Below are 7,638 nucleotides of genomic sequence, written 5' to 3'. Positions count from 1 at the left end.
AAGAGTTCGATATGTATGCCGCGCCCGGCTATTTAAGCCGGTCAAGGCGCCTCCCCGCTTTCGAGGTGGGAGTAAACCTCACATGTGCGGGCGCCACGGCTTGCACGGGGCATGCACTGCCTTGTTCGTGGGTCGGCGAAAATTTGAAGCCCAGCGCGATTGGCCCCCTCGCCCCACGCGCGACCTCTCCCCCGCCAACTGGGCTGGCCCATAGTTCACCCGCGCGGTCCCCCCCTCCCCGCGTGCGCTGCAGCTGGTCACTGGTTTAGTACCACCTCGAAAGCGCGGGGGCGCCTCGACCAGCTTAAATAACCGGGCGCGGCGTACTTGTTGAACTCCTCCGTTACATATCCTTCCAGCCCCGTTGGACCCTGTTGTTGGGCCCGTAGTGGTCAATTTGACCTCCCGAGTCGCACTGTTGTGCTTGATTTGGGTGAAAAATATACCTACTGGCGGTCCAGCTGCTGGTCGGGCATTTTTTTTCATTTTTTTCCTTTAAACAGAACATATACAGTACGGTAAACAAACAAAATATACAGTATGTTAAAACTATGAACTTCTTCACACGAAACATAACAGAAAACATGGCAATTAATTCAGTACATAGGAAAGATGTTCACATAAATATTTTGATAATCATAATTCAGTACATATGATAGATATTCACATAGTTATTTTGAGAAACATAAACAAAACACTTATTAAGTTTCTTGGTGCCGCACACATGTTCACATAAATAAATAACAATATAGGTTATTCCGACATGACTCGTGTAACCAGTTTTCTTCTTCCCACAATCGAAGCCACTTCTCTATGCCCGGTTCCTGAACGAAATATAAAGAATCGTGTGAGAAAATATAGTCGGTAAAACCAAACAAACAACATAACTAAAATAAGAATGTAAAACTTACTTCTCGTTTAGACTACATGTCGCCTTGTTATGACCTGGGAAATGACAAAGACTGCACAATGGACCACTTTGCTTCTCGCTAAAAAAATTTGGTCTACCATTTTTCGTAACATCAGGCCACCCTTTGACCGGCCTTTCTTAGGTGCACCCTTCGTTGAAACTTTCTCAGGATCACGTATACCTGTTGCACCTTCTTCCGCTTGAATTGCCTGCTCCACAATTAGAGCACACCTTCTGTGTCATATGAGTTCCACTTCCGGGATCTTCTTCCTTGCTATTATATCGTCTAGGCACTTCATCAATTCATAAAACAAGAAGGGATCATTTGCTGCAACATGAGCAGCTTCTGCAGATTTTATGCTCACTTGAGTATACTGTTCTCTCTCCTCTGGCCCGGACCAACCCCAACCAAAAAGATCACCCTTGCGCTGCACTGCAACCTATCTCTCGCATCTTTCGACAATCGATGGAGGACACAACACTTTGGTATTTCAGACAATTTAAGATGATGCAAAACAAAGAGAATGTGTTTGCAAGGCAGCCCTTTTCGAACCATCATGTGACACATGCATGATACAGTTCTCCGAGTTACCTGATTCATACACAACATTATACCTGAACTTGTGGTTATTCTGCCATGTCACGATGAAGGTCTGACGCTCAATTCTCACTAGCGTCTCAAAAATCTCCAGTTCTCTCATCTTCAAATCATTTTGCTGAATGTAGAAATTAGCAGGAATGAATACTTTGGCAGCATGCTCCTCAATGTCCTTATATTCAGTAACCGCCGGTGGTACTTTCTGATTAGCCTCGCAGTCATCATGCACCTCGTTCTAACGGAGGCAAATTATGCAGTTCTCATAATGCACTACCAAATCAACTATGGTCATACCATAGTTGAGGTCAAGGTGAAGGGAGGAGTTCAGGCTTTCGCCCCTCTGGTTACTACGCATACCAAGAAAAAATTCATCTGAAAGATATGATGCTGCCTAGAGTCTCCTCTTCCTATACATCCTGTTCAGCCACTCTTCAATTTTATCCGTCTTCCATTTATTGACAAAGGCAGTCCATCTCTCCTCAAAGTCAATAGTCAAAAAAATCTCTCCTCAAAGTTCTCTTGACAGGTGGCATAGTACAGGAGCGATCTGAACTCATCCAGTGACTTGTAATGTAGGTGTCTGCATATTTTTCTCGATATGCCACGAGCAAATACGATGGAGAACATCTGAAAGGACACTCCAAATCGCTCAGATCATTGCAGCGTCACCGTCTGTGATAATTGACTTTGGCTTCTGCTGACAGTTTGCCCTCATAAAAGTATGGAACAGCCACACATGCGTCGCTTCGGTCTCGTTGGAAACAATGGCGCAACCAAAAACTGTTGTGCAACGGTGGTTATTAACACCGACGAAGGGGGCGAACGGGATACCATATCTGTTCATCTTATACATGTTGTCAAACATGACCACATCTCCGTAGTCCTGATAGTCCCTCCACGACTATGCATCGCACCAGAACATACACTTCAACCGTGCTTCCTTATCTAGCACATACTCAAAGAAGTCTGGGTCCTTCTGCTTTCTACTCCTCATAATGCCCACTGCTGTCTCAGCATCACCCTTTGCAATGAGCTTCATTTTCTCCCAGCAGCAAAGGTTGTACACGTCCCGCCTAATAAGTCCGCATTTCTCGTACAAACCGCACCTACTGATGAAGTTGTCCACCATTATATGCTTACTGATTCCAACCCCTTGCATACCCAGTATCTCTGCCCTCGTGCCATCTCCAATCCGTCTGTGTGACCACAGAAAACAAACCTCATTGGGTCGAGCCATCACGTGGTTGTGATCATCCACGAATGACACGACGAACCAAACTCCACGTGCCCTGTCCAATTTCACCACCATCTACGCACCGCACTCGCATCGAGTCTCGGGTCTAAGCCTACGGGTGCGACCCTCCATGGTTATGATTTTCCTCTGCCTTCTCCCTGCCCTAGAGCAAACAAACCGCCTGAACCATATTATTCCTAAAGCACCCTTCCCTCGTTTCATCTTCTCTCTCCTGATGCTGAACCCATGTTCTTTGGCATGCTTGTTGTAGAATATGTATGCATCCCCTTGTGGCCAAAAAGACATAGCCATGACCTTCCAATGTGTCTCCAACTTCTGTTGTTGGTATTGAGCCTCCTCAATGTCCATCTCTGCTTCGTCGTCGCCACCATCAAGACCATCTGAGCCCTCCTAAAAAAATTACATATGAAACTATGTCAGTATTTATGATCTATTACAAACTACCATGCACGGTACAAAATGTTTGAACGAACCTGGCTCAAGTTATCGGCCCACGATTCCTCATGATTATTTTGCTCATTCTCAACGTCCACATCTTCTTGTAAATTAAAAACACAGACAAATTATTACACATACGGTACTCTGCCAATTGAAAACTGGAATCAAATAGACTTCACTTACCTTTTTCACTGTTTGCACCATGTTCATTATTTGCAAAATCCTCTGAAGGTAAGATATCATATTATGACCACGAATCGTTATCGCTGTTGTTTGTCATCTTCATTACTAGGATCGTTATCGGTCCGACTGACATCATTTGTACCATTCTCATCAGTTGTAAATGAGGTTTCTTCGTCAATTTAAACACATGTTACTACCAACACTGCACATCATTGAAAAACACATTATCACATGTTAAATTCCAAGTTCATGCACTGGGACATATAGATGAATAAATTGCAACATTTAACCTATGAGCATTTAAAACGATTTCTTTCTAAATCTGACTCATGTACATAGGTGCTACAACGAAATTTCTTCTGCTGGATTGTACTTTGTGTATAGTTGCATGACTTGCGTGTAAACTTTGGCACCAGTGATTTCCATGACAATATTATGTTGCTAGTCAATATTGTAGACCACACAATGTCAATGCTAATGAAGATCCCTCTGATTTCCCCCCTAAAGAAGTAGCAGTGGTATAGGATATTTATAGCTTATGTGGGATAGATGACAAACCTTCAGCGGTGGTATCGATGTCGTCCGTCAACGCCGATGGGGCCTTGAGGCATGGGCCTCCGGCATGATTCAAGACGGCAGCGACGTGGAAGACGGCAGCGACGTGGAAGACGATGAATCCACAAGAGGGAGTACCTGACGGAGCCGCAGCGGCGGACAAGTTAGGTCAACGTCGGCATTTTGGACGAGTGTGGTAGGCTCCATGGGACGTCCGGACGGTTACATGCGGCGAACGCGGCGTCGTTGCGGAAGACAGAGATGTCCAAGACGTGGCCGGCCACTTGCCTAACCGCCGACCATGATGTGGGAGACGACGGGGTTGGAACCGCCGGCGTGGGAGATTGGGCTGGTTAGAGGCGGCCATCGACGCGAAGAACGGCGACGTCCAACACTTGGCCAGCCACCGGCGACAGCGGTCTTCCACTCCTCATCCCACCCGTGACGATCCAGATCAGCCGCCGCGTGATCGCCGTGCGGCAGGCCTGATCGATCAGCGTTTTTTTTTTTCTCTAGTCGGGCGGCAGGCAGGATCGATCAAGTGGTCGTGCAAGTTTTTTTTCCTTCTTAGTCACGTTTATTCGTATGACCGGGATTGTACATCTACGATACGAGGTGGGTATACATTTCTTCCATATGACCTTTCTGCCCTTCTATGTTTTGTTGGCGGGGCGGGGGGGTACCTAAGCACTTCTCTTAGAATTAATCATCGGGACAGGAATAATCAGGAGAGGACATAACAACCTCAAAAAGAAAAACTACCAACAGATATATGAAAGAGAAAAAGATTACATGCAATTAGCATGATGAGGACAGGGTATCGAGATACAGCCCCTCTCCCTACATCCAATCATTTATTATTCGGACGAAAGTACCATCCCAAACGGCAAAAGAAGATGAATCGACTATCTCGTTCTATGATTATACCAAAAGAATATGCACATACGAAGGCAGCTGAACCTGAAACTAATAAAAAAGACAACACAATGCAAAATATAACACCACGATGGTACACTGATATCTCAGAAGGCCCCAAGGGTAAACAATATTTTGAGTTTCAGTAGTACAATCTACATTTTCATCTTCAGTAAGTATTTTTAGCAATTCTCTTGATGTACATGAGACAAAACAACGTATAGTTGCCCATGAACACACAATTCTTTAGATATATACTGAAGATATCTACATTTTTGAATAGTCCCAGGATTAATTAACCATGGAAACCAAAAGGAAATTCTCCTAACAGAACCTCCTTGATTCTCCTAAAAGCAAAACCAAGTGTTGAAACGAATAGGAGGCTAAACTGCCTAAACACACACACACGCGCACGCATACATCAGACATCTCTATAGTACCAATTCAGGTAGATCAAGAAAATGAAAAGTCGAATAGCATGGCATATATAGAATTGTAGATTAGTATCTAGTATAACCAGAAAAGTTGAAGAGCATCCAAACACACAAACACCTCATACCAAATTTAGGCACATCAAGAAAATCAACAGTTGAATACAGTCTCAATCTCAATCACCCATCTAGTAGCCGTAACAAAATATAAAAACAACTAACCATTGCTGGAAGCAAGTCACTTACCAGACCATCAAATAAAACAACTCCCAGAAGGTACATGTTCAGCCAATTAACAACTCCCAATGCCCACTTCTCGAGACAATAAATCAGCTTGACTGCAAGCTCCTACAATTATAATATTCAGCATAGGGCACACACTACAGTATCTCTGAATCCAAATCTAGAGACTGCAGTCATTACTGAATGGCATATATATGAACAAAATGCTAAAACGGACATATATAATCCTTACTGGCATGGATATCAAGGGGGTCGGCCACCTGCCCTCTTTCATCAGTCACATGAGGTAGTTCAGACATATGTCTCGGCACCCCATCAACAATCATCTTGCAATGATATATTCGAGATGTCAGAACCAACGATACAGCATGATCTTTCCCAGATCTCTCTAACACCTTCTTGAAGTAATCATATCGATTTTTTAGTATTTTCGCATGTCATTTCCAGAACTGCATAAAACATTTCAATAGCAGATCAGCTAAAGAGTAAACCTTGATGTCCAGTTATCCCATGATCCGTCCAGAAACGACCTCATTTCCTCCTGGACTCCATGTAATCAAAGTTGGAATTTCGTTTTCCAGGGGGCTATTGTTGGTGCATTCATCCGAGCCATTAATCCATGAATGGTAAAAAAGGTGAAAATTCAGTCAGTATCGGCAACGGAGCTAGTGGAACCTGTCAGGTTCACTTAACCATGAGTGCAAGCAGGACCATCAATAATGTTCATACATGTTACTTGACCCCGCAAAAAAGTACAACATCCCATGAAATATGGCCAAAGGCAATAGTTCCAACTTGTCACGAAGCACAGACTTCAGAATAACCTGAAGCATGAAGCAATGCACACATCTCACATTATTATCTAAAAGGTCAAATAACACACATGGTTTTTCATAGGTCAAAAGTAATTCAGTAGGAATAAACTGATGTTTTAGTATGTCCATTCTAAAGTAAAAGAGAAAGAACATTCGCTGCCACTTATACTCATTACCACAAAGATTATTATTATACAACCGAAGTTTGATCAAGCCAATAGCAAATATGCTAATACATAGTACATGTTCTTTTCTGTACCTTACCAAGTGCTACAAAATTCAGTTCAAATGGCTTGAGAGGGGGGAACTGAATAGAGAGGGTAGGATGGGAGTGAGCAACGACGGGAGATCTAATCGCATAAATCCTGGACAGATCTAGCATAGGCAGATCCAAGCAAAGGGGGCTCACCTTGCTAGAAGCCGGCTCCTCGGAGCACGTGGCCGGCACGTCGAGCCGCTCCAGCACGGCCCTGGCGGCGCCCTACACCACTTCCCTGCCACCGCTGCCTTCGTGCTCCTCGTCCTCCTTCCGCTGCTGCTCGTCGCTCGTCGGCGTTGCCCAAGGCCTGCTGCTGCTACTGCTCCCTGCCACCGTCGCCGTCGTGCTCATCGTCCTCCCTCCGCTCGCGGTTCGAGGCGGTGGGTGGCGGGGCGGCTGTGTGACGAGAGAGGAGGAGGGACGGGGGTGGCGCCAGGAGAGGGCGAGGGAACGGGCGGCGGCGGCGTAGAAAGGGGCTAGGGTTAGGGAAGTGGGGAGCAAAGAGGAGGGGGGGAGTGAGGAGAGGAGCAGAGAGGACGACGCGCTGGGTGCCCTGTCGGCACCCCTCTTCTGGGATGCGAAAAGACGGAAATACCTTGGTGGGGGCAAAGTATTTACATTTCGATGCAATTGAAATTTTATCGGACGGTTGAGAACGATCGTGACCGAGATCGCACGGCTCACAGGAAATCAACCCGAGATCCGAAGGTCTGTACTGCGAAGAGATTTCGATCCGATGGCCCAGAGTCCCTAATTGCTGTGAGATCTCGGCGCTCCCCTCCTCTCTTGTTTCTGGATTGCTTTTTCATCACACTGCTCTCATGATGTTAACCATTTGTGCTATGTCAAACATTTATCAGATTTGTTACGATTCCTAGCTGCGTTTCTCTCTGTCTGATCCCCTTGGTTCACCAAGCTATTTATCGAGTTGTGTACGAGCGGGCTCAAAGTGCCACCGCGCCTTCTGCCTCTAGTGTTAAATATAAGGTGTGCATTCCAGAGCTGCAAACATGAGAAAAGAATCGAAATAGCAACT

At 45.3% G+C, this 7,638-nt stretch overlaps 1 long non-coding RNA gene across 14 annotated transcripts; it reads right to left on the bottom strand.

Annotated features, from left to right (window-relative positions):
• Nucleotides 1-611: 611 nt before the first annotated feature.
• Nucleotides 612-7,183, bottom strand: LOC125551205. 14 transcript variants are annotated; one of them, XR_007302264.1, is made up of 10 exons: nt 6,753-7,183; nt 6,258-6,352; nt 6,059-6,113; nt 5,761-5,977; nt 5,532-5,633; nt 3,943-4,629; nt 3,385-3,586; nt 3,237-3,298; nt 912-3,153; nt 612-824 (listed from the first exon to the last, which is right to left on the bottom strand). It is a non-coding gene; the product is annotated as an uncharacterized LOC125551205 (long non-coding RNA). The 14 variants fall into 14 exon arrangements; XR_007302265.1 differs by having other exon boundaries at nt 3,943-4,622; XR_007302256.1 differs by having other exon boundaries at nt 5,532-5,977.
• Nucleotides 7,184-7,638: the final 455 nt, after the last annotated feature.

This window comes from Triticum urartu, chromosome 4 (genome assembly GCF_003073215.2).
Source record: "Triticum urartu cultivar G1812 chromosome 4, Tu2.1, whole genome shotgun sequence".
Taxonomy (NCBI): Eukaryota; Viridiplantae; Streptophyta; class Magnoliopsida; order Poales; family Poaceae; genus Triticum; species Triticum urartu.
Note: the sequence above shows the minus strand (reverse complement) of the source record. Positions and strands in the feature narration are given on the sequence as shown.